This window comes from Piliocolobus tephrosceles, chromosome 2 (assembly GCF_002776525.5).
Source record: "Piliocolobus tephrosceles isolate RC106 chromosome 2, ASM277652v3, whole genome shotgun sequence".
Taxonomy (NCBI): domain Eukaryota; kingdom Metazoa; phylum Chordata; class Mammalia; order Primates; family Cercopithecidae; genus Piliocolobus; species Piliocolobus tephrosceles.
Window position 1 is genome coordinate 136,694,207 of NC_045435.1, and position 25,502 is coordinate 136,719,708.

A 25,502-nucleotide genomic window follows, 5' to 3' on the forward strand; every position below is an offset into this window, starting at 1 on the left:
ATTTTCTAGGCATCATTTACTGTAACTGGATAGCAAAACAAAAAACCAGTGTTTCCTTAAAATAAGACAATTAGCAAGGCCTGTCACAAGAAGTGAAAAGATTTCTCTTCCTTCTTGGTTTCCTTTTAACTATCTCTATAAAACAAAGGAATTGCCAGAAACCTTTGGATGCTTCCTCTGTCTTCATGAAAAGGACTACTTAATTGAAGTTACCGACCTTCTTTCCTTTTGCATTCAAAGATCACCTCTACCCCCTGGGAGAGACGTCAGGGGAAAGATTCCTGCCTTCCAAGAGCCTTAGAGAATTAGAATCATCTGTCTCCATGTATAATATACTCTCCTTTGAGTACATTAAAAAGCCATAACATGCAAAACATACAGTGCATGTTCTTTACTACTTTTCAAATATAGGTTCTTTGAAGGCATGATGGGTAAGTTCAGGGGTGGTTGCAGGAGGGCTGGATTTAAATACATTTCTGAGCAATTCTAAGATTCTGTGATGTTGTCACTGCATGATCTAAGGTACTGCTCTGAACATCACTTCTATGGGCTGACTGCCAACTACATTCTTATGTTTATTTCTGCACTGTTCCTTACTCAGGCAGTTTCTCATCCCTTTTATGCCCTCCTCCTCAAAAGTGGAAAGGCCTGGAGGGTAGAGGGAGCCTGGCATTTTGGGAGGAATACAAATAATTGGCTGTGATCTGGATTTCACATTGTTGAGTTGGGAGGTGTGGGTGTGAAGAGATTGGAAATCGTGGAGAGTTATGTCAACTTTGCAACTGAATTTGAACTTGATCCTAAGGACAAGGAGGTACCAATGAGCATTTTACAGACTAGCCATATGGTAAGATTTTAGTTTTAGAAACATTACTGTTAATTCTGGGTAGTGGGAATATGAGTGTTCATTTTACCATTCTTTGTACTTTCCTGTATTTTCAAAAGTCTGACTCAAATGAACTAGACAAATACAGCTCTTCCTGGCTATAGAGTAGAGAACAGATTAGAAGAGATGTGACACATACATCAGCTGGAAATTTGTGACAGTTATTTAGACAGGGGACAATTATGTGCTAAGCAAGTCAGTGCCCCAGTAGGAATGGAGATACACAAATGGGATACACATGTCAGAGGTAGAATTGGAATTGGACATGAAGGGGAGTGAAGGAAGTGGGTGTCATTAGGTTTCTGGAAGGTCAAATGGGTGAGTGATAATCGTCCACACAGGGACATGCAGGGAAGTTGATAATGTCTGCTTGGGACAGTTGGAAGTGCCTGAGAGTCATCTTAGTAGCGATGCCCTACAGGGAGTTAGATGTTTTAATCTAGAGCTTGGGAGAAAATTTGGGAGTGCAGGTTTAGATTTAGGCATTGTCAGTTTATAGAAGCCATAGGAATAGAATACCTGAAATACCATAGAATCACCTATAGGAATAGGTGAGATTACTGAGAGAATATAAAGAGCAAAAAATAGGAAGATAGGTTGAGGCATGAAACTCTGAGAGACACCTATAGGTATCAGGATGTTAGAGGAAGGAGACTAACAAGTGGATGGAGATCTTGTTTTACAAGGAAAGATGTCACCAATTGTGGCAAAAAGGTCAAGTGAGATAATTCTGAAAAATCTTTTTTTTTTTTTTTTTTTGAGACTGAGTCTCACTTTGTCACCTAGGCTGGAGTGCAGTGGCCCCATCTCAGCTCACAGCAACCTCTGCCTCCCAGGTTCAAACAATTCTCATGCCTCAACTTCCCAAGTAGTTAGGACTACAGGTGTGGGCCACCATGCCTGGCTGATTTTTTTGTATTTCTAGTAGAGATGGGGTTTCACTGTGTTGCTCAGGCTGGTCTTGAACTCCTGAGTATACTGAGAACACTATTTCCTCACATCAGGTGATCCTCCCACCTCGCCCTCCCAAAGTGCTAGGATTACAGGCATGAGCCACCATACCAAGCCTGAAAAATCATATTTGATTGAATTTAGCAATAATGACATTTTTGGGAAGAGCAATGATGGTGGAATGGCAAGGGAAGAAGCCAGATTGCAAAGTTTAAAAAAAATCAAATAATAACAATAGCTACATTTTTGATAGCTTATTTTGTGCCAGACACTGTGCTAAGCTCTTTATCAATATTGCTATATTTTATATTCACAGCAATCCAATAAGTAGAACTAACAGTTATTTCACTTTACTTGAGAAAACTTAGACGTAGAGAAATTAAGTACTATGCCCCCAATCACACAAATCAGATGGGAGAAGAATGACTCTGACTCAAGTCTACTTTAATCCTTAATTCCTAATTTCATTAGAGAGAAGAGGGAGACAGTGAGTGTCCACCTGCTTTCAACAGTGAGGGTCTGAGGTTTGAGGGAAGGCAAGAGAGAACCAGAAGGGCTAGCCCAGGAAGAAGAGGGGTTTTGTCTGTCTGCTTGTTTGTTTTCAAGGTGGGATAACCTGAAGTGTATTAAATACTGATGGAGAAGAACTGGTAGAAAAGATCTGGGGAGAGAAGGAAGGACTGACCTACCAGATAGGTTTCCTGAGGAGGTAGCACAGGATGGAATGGGGTCCTGAGCACCCACTAACATTCTCACCATTGCGATCACAACAGCGGGGATCCCACACTGGGCCACCGGGCAGTAGATGGGTGAGGGAGGTCTTGCATTATGGCTTCTATTTTCACTGTGAAGGAGGAGGTGAGGAGCTTTTGTCAGTAAAGAGAGTGACGCCCAGCTAGAAGCTTTGCTGAGTATGAAGTTGCCTGTGTGGAGGACAGGAGAGTGCTGGCCAGAGAAATGCAGAAAGACTCCAGGTAGCATGTAAGGCCCAGTTGAGGCTGAAGGCCACAACTTTGTAGTAAAACTAACCTGGGGCAGAAAGGAGGAGAGAAAGGCACAGTCTGTGCTTGATACTTAGGAAGAATGTATTGAATCCTGCAAAATTTGGTAAATAAAAGAGGGGAGTGGGGCGGGGGATGGGGGTAGAGCCAGAGGATGGGGGAAAGAAGACATGGGACTGGGGAGAGACAAAGAGAGAGGAGCCTTGATGTGGCTTTGGAGGCCGGGAACACCAGGATGATTAAGAATTCCAGTGTTCCCTGGACTCGCTGGCGTTGCTTTATCTGCATTTTCATTTTGTGGAAATCCTCCTGGGTCCTGGCCAGTTCACTCAGTGACTTTGTAGTTCACAGCAGTGACTGACAGCTTCGCAAACCAGGCTTGATGTCTGACAGACAACTACATCTCTGCTGCTAAGTGCTGGATCTTAATTTCTGCATAGCTTTGCAAACCCCAGCGTGGAGGTTCCTCGCAGGACCTTCAATTTTTGCCCGACTCTCTTCCTTCTGATATCAAATTTCAGGATGGCATTTCAGGCATGATTTTCTTGACAGGAAGGGTTGAACCCAGTTGAAAATTCGGATGAGTAAGGGGCCTTGCTTGGAAGGAACTGTGTGTTTCTAAATCAAGGCCAGATGGCTTCAAGGGTGGCAGCCTGGAATCTTCCTTCCATGTGGGTCTGCTCCTCCCTCGGGGAGAATAGAGTCGCTTTGGTGGACATGGACATATGACTTTTGGTACATTCAACCTAACTCCTAATAGACCATGTCATCACTCACAATTGACCTTAGATCATGGGGTCTTCAACCAAGTTGGGGAGGAGCTGAAATATGACCCAAAGAAAGACTTTAGACAAAACTGCTCTAGTTCTTGGTGGATTCTTGTGAATAAGTGCTAATGTCATCAACTGAAATTCTGGACACCATGCCAATTTTCAGATTATGAACCTTTTTCCTCTTTGACAGTTGCAAACAAATCACACTTCCATTTTATTCATTCACCAAATATTTATTGAATACCTACTATGTTCTAGGCATGCTCTGTTGTAACGGTGCCCCTCACTTTGTGCTTCTGTGGTCAGACCTTTTCTCCTGTGATTAGGACCAAATATTTGGAGGAGGGATTAAAGGTCTTGTTTATTGAGCACCTTTTGTAGCCTGTGCTATATGATCTCCAGGCCCACCAAAGAATACATCAAAGTAAGAAGTGTTACGCCCATTTTATAGATCCAGAAACTGAGATTTAGACATACGAAGACAAGTAGCAGGACTGGGATCTGAACCCTTCCCTATTTGTTTTCAAAGCTCATAATCTTTCTACTTGTTAAGCTGTCAGAGAAGAAAAGCAGAAATAAAGTGGAGACTTGAGTTTTCAAGAACACTATTTCCTCACATAATTGTATTTTGGCGTTGGAAGCAGCCATTTACTCCTTTATAACATAAATAAGGATCAATTTCTCAGCAGGTCATTTTCTTAGCAGTGAGACTGCATGTAAGGTTATAGACTGGATCATTTTTTTTTTTTTTTTTTTTAGTTGGGAGGGTAAATGTAAAGACCACATTCACAAGGTAAAGCTAACTGGTAAGCCCTTAACTACCTTGAAAAGCTGTGTGGGTTGTAAATCCTCATTTGTTTTGTGCTCATTCTTCCATCCACTTGCCACCAGCATAATTAGCTGATGTTAAAGAGATGTCAACTGGAGGAAGAAAAGGGAATTCATCTTGGTTGAATATCCCTGGGGGCACCTGCCTATGTCATCCCATTTAATTGTATACATATCCTGCAAAGTAGGAGAGACATGTAGGAATTTACTTATTGCCCAAGTAAGAAAAAAAATTCAGGATTTGAACTCCAGTGTGTCTGGCCCCAGAGTTCTAACTTTTACCAATCTTACAATTATAGAGAGCACTTAAGGGATTTTGGCAGGCGGCTGGCAGGGAGGAGGGTAGGCGAGGGTTAGATGTCAACTCAGTAGGAAGCAAATCTGCTACTCAATCTCCTGCGCCTTTGCTGTTTTCTCCTTAATTTCAGAGGGATTTTTACTTACAACAGCAGAAGCTGCCTGTAGCTACATGCACCCTATGTGACTTTTCTTATTGAGTATTACAAAGCTCTATAGATCTTTCTCCAGAAACGTCTACCTCAGGTAATGTCGTAAGGTAGAAGTAGCAGTACTTTTGGAGCCAGGAGGCTCACTTGGAGCCCTGATTCTACTGAGGAGCTAGGCATCCTTCGGAAAGACTCTAAATTCTTTTGGGTAAAATCTTGAAACTCTTATTTTCTTTACATTTTAAATGGAAACACTGATACTTATGGTATTCAGTCAATCATCATTCATTCATTCACTCATGTACTTGTCCCTACGCCAGGCACTCTCTAGCCATGAGACTTATGGAGCGAACAAAACAGACAGCATGCCTGTTCTGAAGAAACTCATATTCTAGTGGGGAGATTGATTAGAAACAATAAGCAAATACATTAACACGATAGTTTGGATTAAGTTTCATAGAAGAAAAAATAAATAAACATGGCCCCATGATGGAGCTGGGTGGCATGGATGAGGGAGAACACTCTAGGTTGGGCAGCTAGAAAAAGGCTCCCTGAGGGGTGACATGTGAACTGGGATCATAATTACAGAGGGAGCCAGTGTAGAGGAACACACCCCAGGGAAAGAAGAGAACCAGGGGAAAAGATGGACAGGTGCTTGGAGTGCTTGAAAAACAGAAGGAAGATCTTGGATGACAGACCCAGTGTCATAATGTATGCAAAAACACTTTGCATGTTGTAAATAATTATATAATTCAAAGATTATTATTTTTACTTCTCTTACCTTCTTTATCTTTCTTCTCTCCCTCCTTTCTTCCACCCCTCTTCCTTTTTTCTTTTCAGTTTGTCTTTTATACCAGTGCTTCTCAAACTCTGATAAAAAAAAAAACAAGCATTAAACCAATAAAACCCTCATTTTTAATTTTTGTATTTCTAATCTGTTGCAGACTGGTACTTTTGTAAAATGTCCCAGTACTGTCAAATATCTACAGAGATTTCTAAATGCTTATCTTCGTGTCTGCACCTCCCTCCTGGTGGGCTGGTCTCTGATAATTGGTGGCCCACACCTTGAATAGCACCTTCCTAGATTACAGAGCTTTTCTGGCCCAATCCTGCACTCACAGACATAGTCACTGGGGATCGCTGATCACTTAGCAAACTCTAATATCCAGTGTTTTGGTTTTAGTTAACACTTTATTTAAATGGAACCTAGGCACCAAAACCACACTCCGGACATCCATGTAAGCAAATCATACTGCAGGCCTCGGTGTCTTGCTCTCTGATTTCTACAGATCCTCCAGACTCTCAGAGACAAGGGCCTGGAGGCTGTTGTAAATAACTGCCCTTAGTTTTTCCTGAGACTGTTGTATAATAAAACAGCCTAATTAGCCTAGAGCCAGGGCAGCCCTGTGGGAGATTTCATACATAATCTAGAAGGAAAAGACAGGCGGGCTTTTCCCGCGAGGTCTCAATTCCTTTTACTAAGTTTGAAAAGCCAGGGGGGAGTGTCCAACAAGGATAGAATTCTTGCCAAGGTGAATTTCCAGCTGGCTTGAAAAGGCTTGAGCAATAATGGCTGACTCTTAAATGGGGAATGGACAAGGTTATTAAAACTATCAGAGTGCACGTTGGGGCATTTGTAGCAGCCAGGGTGAGCTGTGAAACTACGCGGTGGAGAGGTGAGGACCCCATGCCAGGTCTGGGTGAGGAATAAAGATAAGGATGCCAGGTTCCTGGGGGAAATGCTGTTTTTCAAGGGTGACACAGAATTTCTCTGATACCTCAAGCAGTGCACAGAATTTTTAGCCACTGGAGAAGTTTCAGTCCTAACCAAAAAAAAAAAAAAAAAAAATCAGACTATTGGCTTCTGCAGACAGAAAACAGTCTTCTCATTTTGTCTTAATTTTTTTTTTTTTTTTTTTTTTTTGAGGCGGAGTCTCGCTCTGTCGCCCGGACTGGAGTTCAGTGGCCGGATCTCAGCTCACTGCAAGCTCTGCCTCTCGGGTTTACGCCATTCTCCTGCCTCAGCCTCCGGAGTAGCTGGGACTACAGGCGCCCGCCACCTCGCCCGGCTAGTTTTTTGTATTTTTAGTAGAGACGGGGTTTCACCGTGTTAGCCAGGATGGTCTCGATCTCCTGACCTCGTGATCCGCCCGTCTCGGCCTCCCAAAGTGCTGGGATTACAGGCTTGAGCCACCGCGCCCGGCTTGTCTTAATTTTTGAAACAACTAAAAATCCAGCAGAAATTGTTTGGAAGACTTTCCCAGTGGAGTGTTCCTCCAGGCAAGGAAATGGAGTTGCTCCGGAGTTTTCTGAATAACTACTTTTGGTTCGGCAGACAGAAGCCCCTTATCCTTTCCTTGGATATTTTTCTCTCCCTGTGATTAAAAAAAAATTTCTGGAAATTTAAATATTTGAAAAGAGTTTAGAAGTCAATGAAAGGAACTGTATGTTATCATTCAGTTTCAGTCTCCATGGATACAGGTGTTTGCAACAACTTTATTTCCAAAAAAGGAATGCCATGTTCATGGCGATGTAAAGAAGAGTAGTTAAAAGCTTTGGACTTTGGAGTCATATTGACTCAGGGGTGAATTTTGACCCTGCCTTTTCCCAGCCTGGGTAAATCGTTTCACCTCTCTGGATCTCATCCCTCATGTGTAAAGTGGAGTAATGATGATACCGATGAATGGCCCTTGTTAGGCATTAAATGAGTTACATCAAGGGAGCCCTCAGCACAGTGCCTGGCACACATTACAGAATGCTTCCAATTAATGCCTGACGCTATCATTTTGTTATTCATTATTACTTTCAGGGCAAACTCGAATCCAGGGGACTCCTTACCAGTCCTTTCCTATGTTGACACCTTGCTCATGTAATAATTGGGCTACTTCCATGCTATTGGTTGCCCTACTCCTTTCCATCAGCGTGTGGATTGTTTTTATTTGTTTGATTTGATGCAGGAATAAGCTTACACTGTTGTGCCTGCTGCTACAGTGGACATAGAAAATAGATTAAAAATGGCAGAAGGGAATTGATATTTATCAAAGACTCACAAAGGACATTACCTATTTCATCTCATTTAATTCTCACAGCAGCCCTGCAAGGTAGGTATATTACTCTTGTTTCACAAATAGGGAAAGGAATCCTGAGATGTTAAGTGACTTGTCTAAGCTCACACAGCAAATAGGTCGATTTGCACCCAGCTCTTTGTGTCCCCTAAGATAATGTTTGTCTTACTGCACTATACCACCTTTTTGCCTTTGATGAACTCAGGAACTAGTTAGGTGAGAGAAAATGTGCATAATGCAAGGCAGGAGATAGACTAATAGAACGCTGTCACATACAAGTTGGAAGGGCAGTAGCAGAACGCACCAGCCAGCTTGGCTGCCTTGCCTATTCTCCTTCCCTGAGGTTGTATATCTGCAACCACTACTGTGTAGGTGGTGAAAACCTGTGCTGTCTAGATCAGTGTTGGACCCGTGACAGCCAGTGCTGTCTAGATTAGTGGTGGACCCTTGACCCAACTAGGGACAAGATGATTTTATTTTGCTTAAACATTTTTAAATTGTTTATTTATTATTTATTTATTTATCTATTTATTGAAACAGAGCCTCGCTCTGTCGCCCAGTCTGGACCTGAACTCCTGGGCTCAAGTGATCCTTCCATCTCAGCCTCGTAAGTAACTGAGACTACAGACATGCCCCACCACACTAGCTCTCTCTATTCTTTAAGGACATAAAGACTATAGTTGGTGGGTGTTTGAATTGAGAGATTGCATAGACCCAGGAGTAGTATACTAGTCTTCTATCGTTGTGTAACACATTACTACAAATTTGGCAAATTAAAACAGTACCCATGTATTAGCTAACACCTGGCCCTGTGTGGCTGGATTCTCTGCCCGGGGTCTCAGAAAGCTGAAATAAGGGCTTTGGCTGAGTTGTGTTCCTTTATCAGGGCTCCGGGGAAGAATTCTTTTTTAAACTCTCTCGGGTTGTTAGCCAAATTCAGTTTTGTGTGGTGGTAGTTGTTGCAGGGCTGACATTCTCATTTCCTTGCTGGTTGTTTACTGGTGCTGTTCTTAGTTGCTAGAGGCCACTTGCGACCCTTGTCCTTCCTCTCTGAAGCCAGCAATGGAGAATCTTCCTCCGTTGAATTCTTCTCATGCTTTTCATCTTTTTCTTAGGGAAAGCCCAGACTCTTTTAAGGTTCGCCACATTAGGTGAGCCATCTGCCCAAACCCCTTTTCTTAAGGAGAAAGTACCATACAATATAACTGAATCATGGCAGAGAAATCCATGGTATTCACAGTCCTGGGGATTATGCAAGGCCCATGCACCAGGAGCTGGGAGTTTTGGGCATCAGTTTAGAATTCTGCCTAACACAGATGGGGTTGCCATTTGGGGAGCCATATGCAAGCAGTGCTGGGAGATCTGGAGGGGAGAAGAGAGGAAGAGGAGAGGAGAAAAGTGGAGAGAAAGGAGGAGGGGAGGGTAGAGGAGGAGACAACAGAAGAGAAATTTCCTTATGGAGGCTCTAAATGAGAATGTTTCCTTCCTTGCCTTTTTCAGTTTTTACAAGACATCTAAATGCCTCCAGTCTTGGCCTCTTCCTTCATCTTCAAAGTATGTCACTCCAGTCTTTGCTTCTGTCATCACATTGCCTTTTCTCCTGTGTTGACAAATTTCCCTCTGGCTCCCTCTTACAAATGTACTTGTGATTATATTTGGGGCCCATTGGGCTAATTCGGGATAGCACCCCCACCTCAAGAGCCTTAACTTAAGCACACCTGCAAAGTCCCTGCGAGTTAACATTTATAGGTTCCAGGGATTCGGACCTGGTTATCTTAGCAGGGGTAGGGGTGGGGTGTGGAGGTGGGGGAATTATTCAGCTCACAAAATTACATGTGGACTCTTAAGTCCCATGGCTCAAGTTCAAATCTCAACCCTGCTGTTCACTAGCAACACAACCTCAAATGATGAATACTTAGCCTTTCTGTGTCTCAGTTTCATTATCTGTTAAGTAGGGATAATTATAATAATATATGCATTGATCATTTTTGTGAGGATTAAGTGAGGAAATTAATGAAAAGTGCTTATCCCAGAGCACAATAAACATTTAGTAAATATTGGTGATTATAGTTTCCACTGATGTTATTTAGAGCCTATGCTGCGTATTTGTTGTTTTAGCCTGCCAACATCCATTTTCTTCTGCTGTGGCTAATAGTGCCTCTGTTTTTCTTGGAGAACTTCCTTTACCTCACTCTCAGTTCATATGGTTTAGGCGGGGCTGAATTCAGTACTAGCCCCAGGACTGTGAGTGGGAACCAGGTCTAAACCCATCAATATAATTTCCTTGTCTTGGTCCCAGGAATTGGTTCAATGATGCATGTATGAGCTAAGTTGGTCCAAGCAGTGTGACCCTCTGGCTTTTCCAGGAGCAACTAGAAAGGCAATATTTTCTTGGAGTTGCTGAAAGCAGAGTGTGTGAAGCTACAGCTACTGGCAGCCTTTTTTATCTTTTAAGTTTTGCACACTGTAGAGCCAAGGTGGGAGGCAGAATTAAGGGAAGGAGAGAGACCCCTGAAGTTTAAGGTTAAGCTTCAAATACAGCTGGTCCTGAAATCAGCACTTTTGTGGTCTGTCCAGTTATGTGAGCCAACAAAGTTCCCTTCGTCAGTAAGAAAGGAACTTTTATCTGAAGGATTTCCAGACTCATGGGACCGGGAGATCCTTTCTTTCTCTTTTTGTGGAGACAGAGATTTATTGGCGATTTCTAGGCTTCAGCCAACTTGTAAGAACCCAGAAGCCCATGTGTGCATAGCCCCAGAATATTATTACTTGGGTACAGCAAAGTCCCTAATATTCTCTCTCCCTCTTGCACAATAATAGTGATAATGATGATGGTATCTATCGAATGCCTCCCATGTGCCATCCATAAGGATTTTTCGTCCTTTCTAGTACTTGCAACAGCACTCCCAGGGAAAGATTATTTTGCAGATGGGAAATGGAAGCACTGGGAGATAAATTTTCCAAGGCCAAATAGCGAATGCTCAGCAAAAGCAGGGATCAGTCACGGGGCTTTCTGGATTCAGAGCCTGTCCCTTTCCTACGCTGCTGCAATAACTTCTATAGCCAATCTGGGACAAGTCCCTACAATCAGGAATCAAGTGATTCTATCTGCAACAGCCACAGCCACTGGGCCTTTCTTCCTGGAGGGTGGGATTCTCCTCTTGTTTTGTACTTTGTTTCTCAGAAGAGGCTGTAGACACATAGACTCTAAAAGCCTCCTCTGTCTGACTGGGTTCATCGAGCATTCTGTCCTTCCACATTTTCCAGTGTTTTATTTAAACCTCTTCATGTGTTGGATTTGTGTCTAGAGGATTTTCCTTAGTGTTCAAATAAGGCATTTTATGCTCTTGGGAATTATATACCCACTAGATTTACCATTCTTTTTATAGGGATACATAGAAACTGAGATGTGAGACACAACATAAAGCAAATAGAAAGTAGTTACCACCTGTTGAGCTGTCATATTCCAAAACAGATAATAACAGCAGTGGGCCAGTGAATAAAGAGCATGAATACACACACACACACGAACAAAGGTTGTGATGACAAACAAAGGTTGGACATGAAATATATTTGGATCTGAGCTTTATGCCCACTACTTTCAAACTTTAGGCAAATTACTTGATCATTTACCTCTCAGGCCCCTCAACCAAAAATTGGGATGATAAAAATTCCTCATAGGGTCACTGTGAGGATTGCAGCTATTATGTGGGAGAAAATGAGAGCAGGAGCAAGAAAGAGAGTCATAGAGTCATAATAAATGCTACCCGCTTGCCTTTTGCTAATGTTAGTTTGATATGTGTCCTGTTACTTATTAATAAAAGTGTCTAAATAGGTAACACCTAACTTTCCAATATCTTAGTCCCTATTTTAAAATTTTAATTTATAAATTTAAATATTTCTGTTCTGTCTCTCATTTTCTCTCATTTCCATTTTTCTTTGCATCTGCCTCACCCATCTCTCCAGACTTGCTTTCTTCACTTTCCCATGCATATAGCTACAGAGTTGTCCCACATCTCCAGAGTTTCCAAGTCTTCAGTTCAGAGGAGTCACTGGTAACTACGCTTCCCAATTCCAAGATCGTGGGATAGGGATTGACAGGTCCAACTGTCCAGTTAACAATGGCTGGAAAGTAGGGTCAGGTCAGTAGAGGCAGGGCTTCAAAAGCACACTGATTTCCTGGCAGCTCTCAGAAAAAGAGAATCAGGGTGTGTCAATACCATATAAAGATTTCAGAGAGCCATAAAAGTTAGAAAATGAATGGATATGAGATTTGTGTGAAATTTGTTGAAACACTTGACAGCAATTTTTTTGCCTTGTTCTCTCTGCTGAAACCCGGGGGCACCTGGACTTCAGCTCTGATTCTTGTACCGGCAGTGGATCCTACTCTCCTATGGGCTGTTGGCTGAGGTCAAGAACTGGCTCCCTCTAAACATGGCCCCCAGAAGGAGGCAGAGCTCGGCAGCTGGATCGAGGGACTCACCGGCCTCTCCATGAGCCCCAACTTCCAGAAGGGCCTGGAGGATGGGATTATCTTATGCACACTCATGAACAAGCTGCAGCCTGGCCCAGTCCCCAAGATCAACTGCTCCATGCAGAACTGGCACCAGCTAGAAAACCTCTCCAACTTCATGAAGGCCATGGTCAGTCATGGCATGAACCCAATGGACCCGTTCGAGGCCAACAACCTGTTTGAGAATGGGAACATGACGCAGGTGCAGGTTTCTCTTCTCGCCCTGGCGGGGAAGGCCAAGACTAAGGGGCTACAGAATGGGGTGGACATCGCCATCAACGACTCAGAGAAGCAGGAGCGGAACTTTGACGATGCCACCATGAAGGCTGGCCAGTGAGTCATCGGGCTGCAGATGGGCACCAACAAATGCGCCAACCAGTCGGGCATGACCCTGTCCGCATGAGGAGGCATTTCTATGACCCCAAGAACCACATCCTGCCCCCGTATGGACCACTCGACCATCAGCCTCCAGATGGGTACAAACAACTGTGCCAGCCAGGTGGGCATGACGGCTCCCAGGACCCGGCGGCACATCTATGACACCAAACTGGGAACCAACAAGTGTGACAACTTCTCCATGTCCCTGCAGATGGGCTACTCTCAGAACGCTAACCAGAGCGGCCAGGTCTTCGGCCTGGGCAGGCAGATAAACAACCCCAAGCACTGCCCTCATGGCACAAAGGCTGACGGGGTTCCTTCGGGCACCGGGGATTGTCCGGGCTCGGGGAAGGCCCCTGAACATCCCCCTACCTACCAGGAGGAGGCCGGCTACTGAGGCTCCCAGCACGCTCTCCCTCCACTTCATCTCCCCGTCTGGGTTTTGGGGTTTTTCTGTATTTTCATCTTCGTTTTTTCTTAACCTGTTCAGTGCTGCCAGTCAACTGAGGGTCTGTGAGTGGCGGCCCGGGATCAGGCATCAGGGCTTTTTCCCCCTTGCCTGGGTCCTTCACAGGACTGAGCCAACTGCTGTGGGGTGAAGGGTGGAGGCTGTATTCCAATATGTGTAGGGTGAGGTTCCCTGCTGGGACGTCCACACTGTGGGCCCAGCTGTGCTGGGGAGAAGAGACCTGGGACTGCAGGGAACTTGTTCCCAAAGGTTTCCAGTTGCCTCACCTCTTGCCCCTTTTGTCAGCTGATCAGTTTGTGGTTTCTGTACCCGCAAAAGTTTCAGGAAGTATTAACAAAAGAAAAATACATTTTTCCCCCCAAGGAATGGGGTGGGGACAGTGGTGAGGGTGCTGGGAAATCAGTCCCTAGGAAAGGGGGCCCGGCCACAATGCTAAATATCTCAGGCTCCCAAGCGGCTGGATTTCCCTAGGACCCTCAGACCTGCAGAGGGGCCCAGTGGGGAAAGTGAGACCCATACAAGGAAGTGGAATTCTGAGCTGTTGGGGCTAAGCCTGACCCCCTCTCCATGCTAACCCCCACACTGTGGCCTCAGTAGGCTTTTGTTGTTGTTGTTGCCCAGGTTGGAGTGCAGTGGCATGATCTTGGCTCACTGTACCTCCACCTCCTAGGCTCAAAGGATTCTCCTGCCTCAGCCTCCCAAGTAGCTGGGACTGGAGGTGATCCACCACACCTGGCTAATGTTTATATTTTTAGTAGATACTGGGTTTTACCATATTGGCCAGGCTGGTCTCAAACTCCTGGCCTCAGGTGATCTGCCCACCTGGGCCTCCCCAAGTGCTGGGATAATAGGTGTGAGCCACCACACCCAGCCTCTCAGTAGGTTTTAAGGAGCCCCCAGCCCTCCTTCTCCCATTCTGGGCCTGACCAGCTACACTGCTTCATCTGCCCCAGCCACACACCCTGCCAAGTACTGCACAGGGATCCCCACCTAGGGACCCTGCTACATGAGATAATGTGAAATATGACCATGGACCAAACACAATAAAACTTCTGTTTGTAAGAAGAAAAAAAAAATAGCCATACTGCCCAAAGCAATTTATGGATTTAACACTCTTCCTATCAAGCCACTAATGTCATTCTCAAAGAATTAGAAAAAACTAGTATAAATTTCATATGGAACCAAAAAAGAGCCTGAATAGCCAAAATGATCCTAAGCCAAAAGAACAAAGCTGGAGGTGTCATATTACCCAACTTCGAACTATACTATAAGGCTATAGTAATCAAAACAGCATGATACGGGCACAAAACAGGCACATAGACTAATAAAACAGAATAGAGAACCCAGGAATAAAGCTACACACCTACAGACATCTCATCTTTGACAAAGTCACCAAAAATAAGCAAAGAGGAAAGGATTGCCTTTTCAATAAGCGGAGCTGGGATAGTTGGCTAACTATATGCAGAAGAATGAAACTGGACCCCTACATTTCACCATATATAAAAATTAACTCAAGATGGATTAAAGTTTCAAATGTAAGACCTAAAACTATAAGAATTATAGAAGAAAACCGAGGAAATACCATTCTGAACATCAGCCTTAGGAAAAAATTTATGACTAAGTCCTCAAAAGCAATTGCAACAAAAACAAAATATTGACGATTGGGACCTAATTAAAGAACTTCTGCACAGCAAAAGAAACTATTCACAGAGTAAACAGACAGTCTACAGAACTGGAGAAAATATTCACAAACTATGCATCTGAAAAAGGTGTAATAACCAGAATCTATAAGGAACATAAACAATGCCACAAGCAAATAACAACTAATCCCGTTAACAAGAGAACAAAAGGCAGGAGCAGGCACTTCTCAAAATAAGACATACAAGCAACCAACAAACATATGGAAGGATAGTCAACATCACTAATCATTGGAGAAATGCAAAGCAAAACCATCAGGAGATAACCATGTTACACCAGTCAGAATGGCTTTATTAAAAAGTCAAGAAAACAGTAGATGCTAACAGACTGTGGAAGGAAGGGAATGCTTTTATACACTGTTGGTGGAAATACAAACTATTTCAGCCACTGTGGAAACCAGTGGTGACTGCTTTGGCAATTCCTCAAAGAACTTAAAATGGAAGAACCACTCAACCCAACAATCCAATTACTGGATATACATGCAAAATAAAATAAATCTTTCTTTTTTATTTTCTTTCTTTTTTTTGAGACTGAGTCTCACTCTGTCACCCAGGCTGGAGTGCAGTGACACAATTTCCGCTCACTGCAAGCTCTGCCTCCTGGGTTCATGCCATTCTCCTGCCTCAGCCTCCCGCGTAGCTGGGACTACAGGTGCCTGCCACCATGCCTGGCTAATTTTTTGTATTTTTAGTAGAGACAGGGTTTCACCATGTTAGCTAGGATGGTCTCGATCTCCTGACCTCGTGATCCGCCCGCCTCAGCCTCCCAAAGTGCTGGGGTTACAGGCGTGAGCCACCGTGCCTGGACAGAAAATAAATCTTTCTAAAAAAAGACATGTACTCATTCATTCCTTGCAACACTATTCACAGTAGCAGATGTCTGAGCAGTCTCAGCCTAGGTGCTTATCAATGGTGGTAAAATGTGGTACATACACACCATTGGCTACTGTACAGCCATAAAAAAGAACAAAATTGTGTCCCTTGCAGCAACATGGATGCAACTGGACACCATTATCCTAAGTGGATTAATGCAGAAACAGAAAACAAAATGCTGCATGTTCTCACTTATAAGTAGGAATTAAATATTGGGTACTCATAGACATAAAGATGGCAACAACAGACACTAGGGAGAAATAGAAGGGGGAGGGAGAGGACAAGACTTGAAAAGTTAGTTGTTAGGTATTATGCTCACTACGTTAGTGACAGGATCATTCCCATTCCAAACCTCAGCATCATGCAATATATCCGTCTAACAAACCTGTACATGTATCCCCTGAATCTGAAATAAATGTTGAAATTATTATTATTATTATTATTATTTTTGAGATGGAGTCTCACTCTGTCGCCCGGGCTGGAGTGCAGTGGCCGGATCTCAGCTCACTGCAAGCTCCGCCTCCCGGGTTCACGCCATTCTCCTGCCTCAGCCTCCCGAGTAGCTGGGACTACAGGCGCCCACCACCTCGCCCGGCTAGTTTTTTGTATTTTTTAGTAGAGACGGGGTTTCACAGTGTTAGCCAGGATGGTCTCGATCTCCTGACCTCGTGATCCGCCCGTCTCGGCCTCCCAAAGTGCTGGGATTACAGGCTTGAGCCACCGCGCCCGGTGAAATTATTTTTAAAAAGAAGGAAATTCTAACACATGCTACCATATGGGTAAATTTTGAAGACATTATGCTAAGTGAAATAAACAATTCACAAAAAGACAAATAACATATAATTTTAACTATGTGGTGTACCCAGAATAGTCACATTCATAGATGCAGAAAGTAGAAGGGTGGCTGCCAGGGGCCGAGGGGTCAGGGTGGGTTGATGGGAATTGCAATTTTGCAAGATAAAGAGTTCTGGGGATTGATCACACAAGTATGTGACTATATTTAACACTACTGAACTGTATTTATAAATGGTTAAGATGGTAAATTTTATGGTTTGTATTTTTTTAACCACAATTCATTTTTTAAAAAAGAATAAGTAAATGAGGAAATAAAAGTAGGGCAGGGCCTTGTGTAAACTGATAATGTCCCATGGACCAGGGAATATGATGAACTCAACCCTTCCCATGACACATGCACATTTAAAAAAATGCAGGCCAATTCTTGTGGCTCTTGCTTTTCCTAAAAGCCTCATACTATGGGAGTAGACAGATAAGTGACCCTTAGGTCGAATCTTCTTTGTGTTGCTTGCAACCCTGTTTTCTATCAGATGAGCATGGTTGATTGTGATAGATTCAGAGGTTTTATGTTCACATTCTTTTCTCCTATTCACTATTTCTCAGCTCTGAATTGGCAAGATTTATTACAGTTACAATGTTCTATCTTCCCCTTCTCTTTGTTCAATTTAATTTTGTGTAATTTAAACCTTGCCTTCTCTTTCTCCAGATTGTTTTGGATTCAAACTTGCTATCAAAGCACTGGTAGATCACTTCGCCTTGGCATGGCTTACAAAGCAGTCTAAGAAACACTTTGCCCATGGCACTTTGCACCATCACAGTCACTTTGTGTGGAGATGTTGAGGACGGCATTGTTTCTCAGCTGTCCATAATGATGTCATAGGCGGTCTCAATGTGCAATGCAAGATGGATAGTGTTCTCAACATGCAATCCAAAATAGCCATGCAAATCCAAAAGTGTATGTTGGGTATGAGGCTAGAGATGGTAGTATTGAATACAGGTCCTAGCTTGGGAGCACAGGTGGTCTAATCATTGTTCATGATTCCCAGTTAGGTTGGACAATTCTCATGGCTAATTATGCACTCAAAGTTCTATTCTACGTAGTGCTTAAGTTGTTTTTTTCCGTGATTTTACAAAAGGAGATGCATTGAAATTTCCTTAAATTGTGAACTGATTTGATGATACAGTTTCACTGATGGAAATAATAAGGAACTGTATAAAAACATTTTTCTCTTTCCTGAATTGCTCAACTGAAATGCTTAGTCTTCCCAAAACAACAACAACAACAACATGTTGAGATTAATGGTGCCTTTCTATTGGTATCTATTTAGATGCTGTGACATGAGTGGAAGAATTTTATAGTCTTTGTCTTTCAGTTAGATAATTTATCCAGTCTTGGTCTGCAATGTCCTGATTCTGTACTGCTGTAAAAGTTCAAGAGTTCTCAATAAACAAGTTGGAGATTCAATAGGACATACACACACAACAAAGAGAGAGTGTGTGTGTGTGTGTGTGTGTGTGTGTGTGTGAGAGAGAGAGAGAGAGAGAGAATCAAGATCAAAGTAGTCTAAGAAACACTTTGCCCACGGCATGATCAGGGAAATACGTAGGGGACACTGTTTTTTCTAAGGAATAATGATGATCTGTGATGCTCTCTGTGATAGCCAAGGACTTAGGGGTTTCTGTGCTGGCCAGTGTACTAAAGTGGATATGACAGATGGAAAATAAACCCTGTTCTTACTCTCATCAGTATTATCTCCATTTCTTATAGGCACCAGCCTCCCTAAGCCTGACTGCTTGAGAAGCTAAAGCTATGAATTGTGAGTAATTGTTTGTTCCTGTTATTTTTATTGGGCAGAAATGGAGCGGGTAAGGAAAAATCATTTCCTTAAAAAACAAAATGGATTGATAAATGCTACAACATGGATGAGCCTCAGAGACATGCTAAGTGGAAGAAGCCAGATACAAAAGACCACGTATTGTATGATTCTATTTATATGAAATATCAAAAATGGGCAATTTATAGAGACAGAAAGTAGATTAATGATTGCCTGTGGCTGGGGGTGAGAACAAAGAATGACTGCAAATGGATAGAAGAAATCTTTATTGGCATGATGGAAATGTTCTGATACTGAATTCAGGTGATGGTTGCGTAACTGTAAAATCATTAAAATCATTACTAAAAATCATTAAATTGTACACCGAAAACAGCTGAAATGTGTGGTAAATAAAGTGTACCTTAAAGTGTATGTTCAGAAAGGAAGAGATTTCTGCCAGACAGAAGCCATAGGTTTTTGTGTTTGAAATTGTACAAGTTGGCCCTATAAACCATGTCTTCTTTTGCCTTCAAACTGAAGGAAAGTGGATTCCCAGTGTCGGGAGACAATCGCTTTCTATTGTAGAAATTGCCTGAAATGCCATTTAGCAACTGTTTAGGACTGAAGGGGCTGGATATCCTATATCATGGCACTACACTGGTCATAGGTGTGCCCATCCAGTGCCAGATAATGGTTTCATGCCTGCATTGCTGCTTCCTTGCTGGGCTCTCAGTCTTCTCAAGCATGGTCTTCTAACCTTGAAAATGGTCTCTCCTGGACAATGGGATTATCACTTCCCACCAAGTACAGTGCATTTACAAACTTATCACTTGCCATATTACGATGAAATGATGTTTTATCTGTGTCTTGCCCAAAGTATAAGCTCTTCCAGGCTGAGAGGGTGGGTTGTATTCATCTCTATGTGCTCAGGACTTGACACAGAGTAGATGATCGATACTGGTCAGAGATGACTTTGTTTGCCAAAGAGTTGCTATTGATCTTGTGGAAGGGAATGATAAGAGGTTGAGGAGAACACCAAGTCATAGGTAGACTCATTTTCATTTTGTCAATTTTCTTTTACCACAACAATGTTGCTTGAAAAACCACCCCAAAACTCAGTGGTCAAAAACAACAGTCTTAACTTTTCACATGTACATCCATGTGCTCATCAAGGGTTGGCTGATCTAGGTGGCTGTTCATGTGAACTTGGCTTGAAGCTATGGGGTGGGTCCAGGTGTTCTCCACCTGTCTCTCTCTCTCTTTTTGGGTGCATGAGCTGCTAGACAATGCTCTTCTTGTGGTGATGGCTGAATAGTAAAAGCATGAAAATATGTGATGCCTCTTAAGATTTAGGCTGAGAAATGTTCAGCACCATTCACATCCCACTGGTTAAAATAAGTCATATGGTTATGTCCAACATCAGTGCATGGGAAAATGAACACAACCTTTAATTGGAGAAACTGCAAAATCACAAGGCCAAAAGTACATGATGAAGCATAGGAAATAATAATGCAATATGCTTATTTATAAATGGTTTCCCCAACAAAGCCAGCTTGAACTTATGGACCACAGAAACATTTTAAGGGTGTGTGTAGAGACATGGCAAATGAGGAGTGACCAAAGCTCTATCTGTTGTGGGATTTCCCAACTGACTGCCTTGTACCTCCCAGTCATGAGAATAGTGCTGCTGCTTCATTTCAGCTGAACATAGCTTGCATAATCCCTTCCTTAGGCACATAGTAAAGAATGATGAGTCAAGAAGCAGTTACTCTAATGGGAGGTCATAACAGAGTCTTTGGTGGTTTAAAAAGGAGGGGTTGGGTGCCAGTGTAAGAGGGGAAAACTTAAGTCATAATTTGAATTTCAGAATTTGCTACTTGCACCCGCTGTGAAAACTGTACTCCAAAAGGGACACAACTAGAAGGAGATGAAAATTGTCCTGGGGCTTGTGGAGGCTACAAAGTTGCTCTACCTGACAGAATAATGATGAGTTTTTGGAAGGGCTTCCATTCACAGAGGATGCCAACATAGCACAATCATTTAAATGAAAAGTTGTGACCAGTGTGTTTGCAAGCAGAGCTGTTACTTTGTCTTTCAGCAGATTTCTTTCCATGACGTGAAAGAATAGCCTTGGGGAGGCTTTACTAATCTACAAAAGCAACTTTGAAACCCCGACATACATTACAAAATTGCACCAATGTAGAATCAAACATAGTAAAAACATTACAAAGGCCCTGTTGGGTGCAGAGGACCTCAATTCTGGCCACTTTTCCTTTCTTTCTTGTATCAGTTTTAGAAAATAAGTGTTACCTTGCTGCTCCCCCTTTTTTTCTTGTCTACTTGAACAACACATTTAAAATAAATTCATTTGTTTGTTTAGCATTTGTTCAGTGTTTACTATGTTGTGGCAACAGGCTTTGTTCTAACTACCATGATCAACCTTCTCATTTGCTCAGGACTGAAAGGCGTTCCAGGATTTGGGTCTAAGTTTTAAAATTGGAACCATCCTGGGCAAACAAGGACAAGTTGGTCACCCTAGTTCTGAGGTATTATGGTGAACAAAGCAGACATAGTCTGCACTTCCATGAAACAAACATTCTAACCAGAAAGAACAGCTCCCCAAATTACACAGACAAATAAAATTATGCATGCGCTGGTAAGTTCCTTGAAGGAAGAAAATATAGGCCTAAGGTAGAAACTACTAGGTAGTAACTCTCTTTTGAATGTGGTGACTGAGAAGAAGAGACATCTAAGCTTAGGCATAAAGGAGACGTGGAGCCAGCGAGGTGGAGAGTGGGGGAAAGGGGCTTCAGAGGGAGGGAACAAAATAAGCAAGGCCCCTGTGGTGACAGTGAGCTTGGTGTATTTGACATCATTTCAAAAATTCCATTTTGTTTATTCATTTATGTCAGAGACAGGGTCTCGGTCTATTACCCAGGCTGGAGAACAGTGGCATGATCGTGGAGAACAGTGGCTGGAGAACATGGCCTAGACCTCCTGGGCTCAAGTAATCCTCCTGCCTCAGCCTCCTGAGTAGATGGGACTACAGGTGTGCCCCACCACCATGCTTTTAATTTAAAAAATTAAAAATTTTTAACTTTTTGTAGAAATGGAGTCTCACTAAGTTGCCCCGGCTGATCTCCAGCTCCTGGTCTCAAGTGATCGTCTTGCTTCTGCCTCCCAAAATGCTAGGGATTACAGGCCAGCTTGATGTATTTGAGAAGCTAAAAAAATACACTGGGCGGGCACAAGGAGCACCAGGGGAATAGACTCAGGGAGATTGGAGAGCAGGCAGGGCCTGGTAGGCTATGGTTGAAGTTTGCTTTTTTTAAGGTTTATTAACGTTTAAGACACACACAGAAAAGTACACAAACCATAAGCATACTTTTAATAAATGTTCTCGTACTCAACATACCTGTGTAACCAACACCCAAATTAGGAAACACAGCATAGTCATCAGAAGTATCCCTTGGTCCCCTTTCCAATCTGACAGCCCCACTCCTGTCCAGGGTAATTACTAACCTGACTTCTAACAGCATTGATTCGTTTTGCCTGTTTTTGAATGTAAGTTAACAAATCATACAGTAGGCATTCTTCTGTCTTCTGCTAAACAGTATGATATTGATTGAATCATATTTTTTCTGTGATTCAACTTATTTTTACTGCTGTTGGATATGTCATTGTGTGTATTTTGGGGCAAGCGAATGTATATACCTAAGGCTAAGATGGCTGGGACATAGGATATGCATATGTTCAGCTTTAATAGATACTCCCAAATAGTTTTCCAGCCAGTTTGTTCCAATTTACACTCTTGCTAGCAGTGTAGGAGCATTCTAATTGCTCCACACTTGGTATTAGTCCATCTGCCTTTTTCATCCTAGCATTCCTGAAGGGGGTAGCACTATTGCAGTGTGGCTTTAACTAGTTCCTGGCAACTAATGAGGCTGAGTGACTTTTTGTATGTATGTTGGTCATTTGGATATTCTCTTGGTCAAGTATTTGTTCACGTATTTAGCTCATTTTCTATGGAGTAGTCCCTGTTTTTCTTAGTGATTTGCTTAAATTCTTTTATATTCTAGATATGAATCCTCTATCAGATATATGTTTTGCAAATACCTTCTCTCACTCTGTGTTTCTTTTTCACATCTCTTCGTTGAACAGAAGTTATTAACTTCAAAATAATTCAATTTATTGTTTTCCCCTTCTTGGCTAGTACTTTCTGTGCCCTGTGTAAAAAAGCTTTTTCAGATTCCAAGAGAAGTGGAATTTTATTTCATGCTCAATGAGGAAGGCACAGCAGGAAAGTGACATGATCATCTTATGTTTGTAAAAATTCACATATGCTGCTACTTAGATATGAGAATGAAGGAATTCCACGCAGGGGTCAATTGCATCAGCCCAAGTGAGAGATGATGAGATGATGGCTCAGGAGTGACAGGGTTCACAGATGGGTTGGCTGCATTGAGGTGGAGGAAAAAAAGGGAATGAAGGGTGATCTTCAGCTTGTAGTTTAGAACTGAGTAGGTAATGGTGCCATTTACTGAGATGTGGAACTGAAGGCACTTTGAGATGATATACAGAGAGTGATTTTTTAAAAAATGAGATACCTTTTGTATGTGTCAAGTTTGAGATGTCTCCGGGGCATGCAAGTGGAGACCTCTGGGGGCATCTAGATACGCTGGTTTGGAGCTCAGACTTAGGGCAGGAGTGTGCATGTGGTGGAGGTCAGGGAATCTGAATTCAAAGCCCTTGGAGTCCTTCCTGATTGGTCTGTAAGAAAATTGATCACTCCTTCTTTTACCTGCCTCTGCAGGTAAAATCTGTACCTTCTGTACAGATTTCTGTCATGGTATCAGTAAATCTTTTCTTAAAAACAAATTTGTCTCACTCAATTAGTTTGGGAATTCACTGAGAACAAGGTATCTGATAATGTCCCTGTACATTGCATGAGTCATTCATTTTCATTAACCAGATGAATGAGTTTTCTTAAAAAAGAAAAATATAGAACTTAAAAATAAAAAAACAGGCCTTTAAAAACCGAAACCTACCATTTAACTAGAATTCACAAAATGTTCTGCACATTCCAGTAATAAGTCAATAAGACAAGGAAAAGCTTCAGTACTTGAGCAAATAGAACAAAGTTTGTTTCCGGAATGTCTAAATTGCCTCCTGACAGTGAGTAATAAAACAATTCTGTGCTTGGTGCCTTGATGCAGAAGGGAGGGCACTGGGCACCATCCTGTGGCATGATTATTTAAATAGGCTGCTGGTTTGTGTCAGGATCAGCAGGCAGAAGATGCCAATTTTCATGACAAAGTGGAGCTAAAACAGAGCAAAACTACTTGGGGCAGAGGAAGGAACTGACGCCTCTTTCCCGCTTCCTATTTCCTGTGCCTCAGCATCTCCCAAAGTTGGCTCTTTTTGAAAGCAAGAGGAAGAGTTAATGCATTAGTTGAAAGCCATGTTTGTTTTCTAGGCTTATTATCACAAAATTCTCCTACCTCACTGCTCTGCTGAGGCCCATTTCAGTGCTTCTCAAGAAAGCATGAAGCTCGGGGATCCAGAGGAGGACGCAATTTCAGTACGGCAAACCTATCTATCCAGAGTTGTGAAATTTTGCATCTCTTTGTCTGGACCCGTGGTGTCCTTAGATAGGTAATGTGAGCCATCTTAAAAATTGGTGGAAAGAAACAGGTGAGATTAATTTTAATAACATATTTTGTTTAACCCAATATATTGAAATTATTATTTCAACATGTAACATAAAAATAACTCAGGAGCATCTAATATCCTTTTTTTGGTATGAAGTCTTTAAAATGTGGTGTGTATTACGGTTCTAATAGCCACATTCTCAACAGCCGCATGTGGTGAATGGCTACCATATCAGACTGCTCAGGTCTAAAGTTAAAAACTAATGCAGCTCCTTTGCACACAATGCTTCCTAGAGTTACAGCTTTGGTCTTACTTCCATAGACCTTCTGAGTCCAAGAACATCTTCCTGCATTTGACTTTTCTTCCCACAAACACCCCCAGAGTCTCAGTTTAACTTCCTCTCTCCTTATAGCTGCCGCCACGCACACGATTCCTTGGTTTCTGTTGCCTCTGAAACTGGTAGTGGACGAGATTCAGCCCTTCCACTCTGCCTTCTTCCGTTTCCTTCATTCAGGGTCACAGACGCCTGCTATATCGGGCTTTCCTATTAATATCATGAGAAAATGTGGGGAAAATACAACACTGAGAGAAAGCTTCCAAGTCCTTCAAGTCTTTTCTTATACAATGCCTGACTCTTGCGTGAGGTGAAAGCTGAAAGCTTCAGCTGTTTGTTTGTTTTTCTCTGTGAAGGGTCTTCAGCATTTGTTTGTAAGGATGGGGTTCACCAGCTCTCCTGCCCCTCCACCACTTCTGCATCTCCCTCTAGTAGTGATGGCCAATGGTGGCTTTCTAGTGATGGCCTGTCTTCCTGGTTGTCAGCCCACAGAGCAGCAAGGCCGAGACTGACAAGTGGACCAACTCTGGAGGGCTCTGAACTCGCTGACATCACTCACTGAATCTTCCTCTCCACTGGGAATTACCAGACACCTTTGGGTATGTTCTCCTACAGGACAAACTAAACCTAGACAATTGCATAGCTTAAAGAGGGGCATGAGGTTATGAAAAAATGTAGAGTGGGTGTTAATGAACTTGGATTGGGGTGGCAAAAGAGATTGGCTCCATTAGCTTGTTAGAATTTAAAGAACTTTCAAAGAAGGAAATAAAACAGTGAAACCAATTTATTTCCATGCCAACAAAGATAAAAGAGCACCAGCTAAAGGCAAATTCCATCACCTCGTGCCTCTCACATGCCACTGGCAGCATTAGCAGCTGGGCTCAAGTACATGCTGACATGACTGTGGTGACAGTTCCGCATCCCAAACACTCGCTCTTCTTCCTTCTCCCTCTGCAGTGAAACAGTGAAATGTTTGACAGGCCCGGCCCAGGGAGAATTCTTTCTTTGTGACCTCCTCAGAGGGGTC

At 42.7% G+C, this 25,502-nt stretch overlaps 1 long non-coding RNA gene and 1 pseudogene across 1 annotated transcript; both read left to right on the plus strand.

The window, feature by feature from the left end:
• Nucleotides 1-13,238, plus strand: part of LOC111526547 — a 50,618-nt pseudogene extending 37,380 nt beyond the window's left edge.
• Nucleotides 13,239-18,454: 5,216 nt separating this feature from the next.
• LOC111526513 lies at nt 18,455-25,032 on the plus strand. The gene is made up of 3 exons (XR_002726388.1): nt 18,455-18,492; nt 23,966-24,183; nt 24,961-25,032. It is a non-coding gene; the product is annotated as an uncharacterized LOC111526513 (long non-coding RNA).
• The last annotated feature ends 470 nt before the right edge of the window (nt 25,033-25,502 follow it).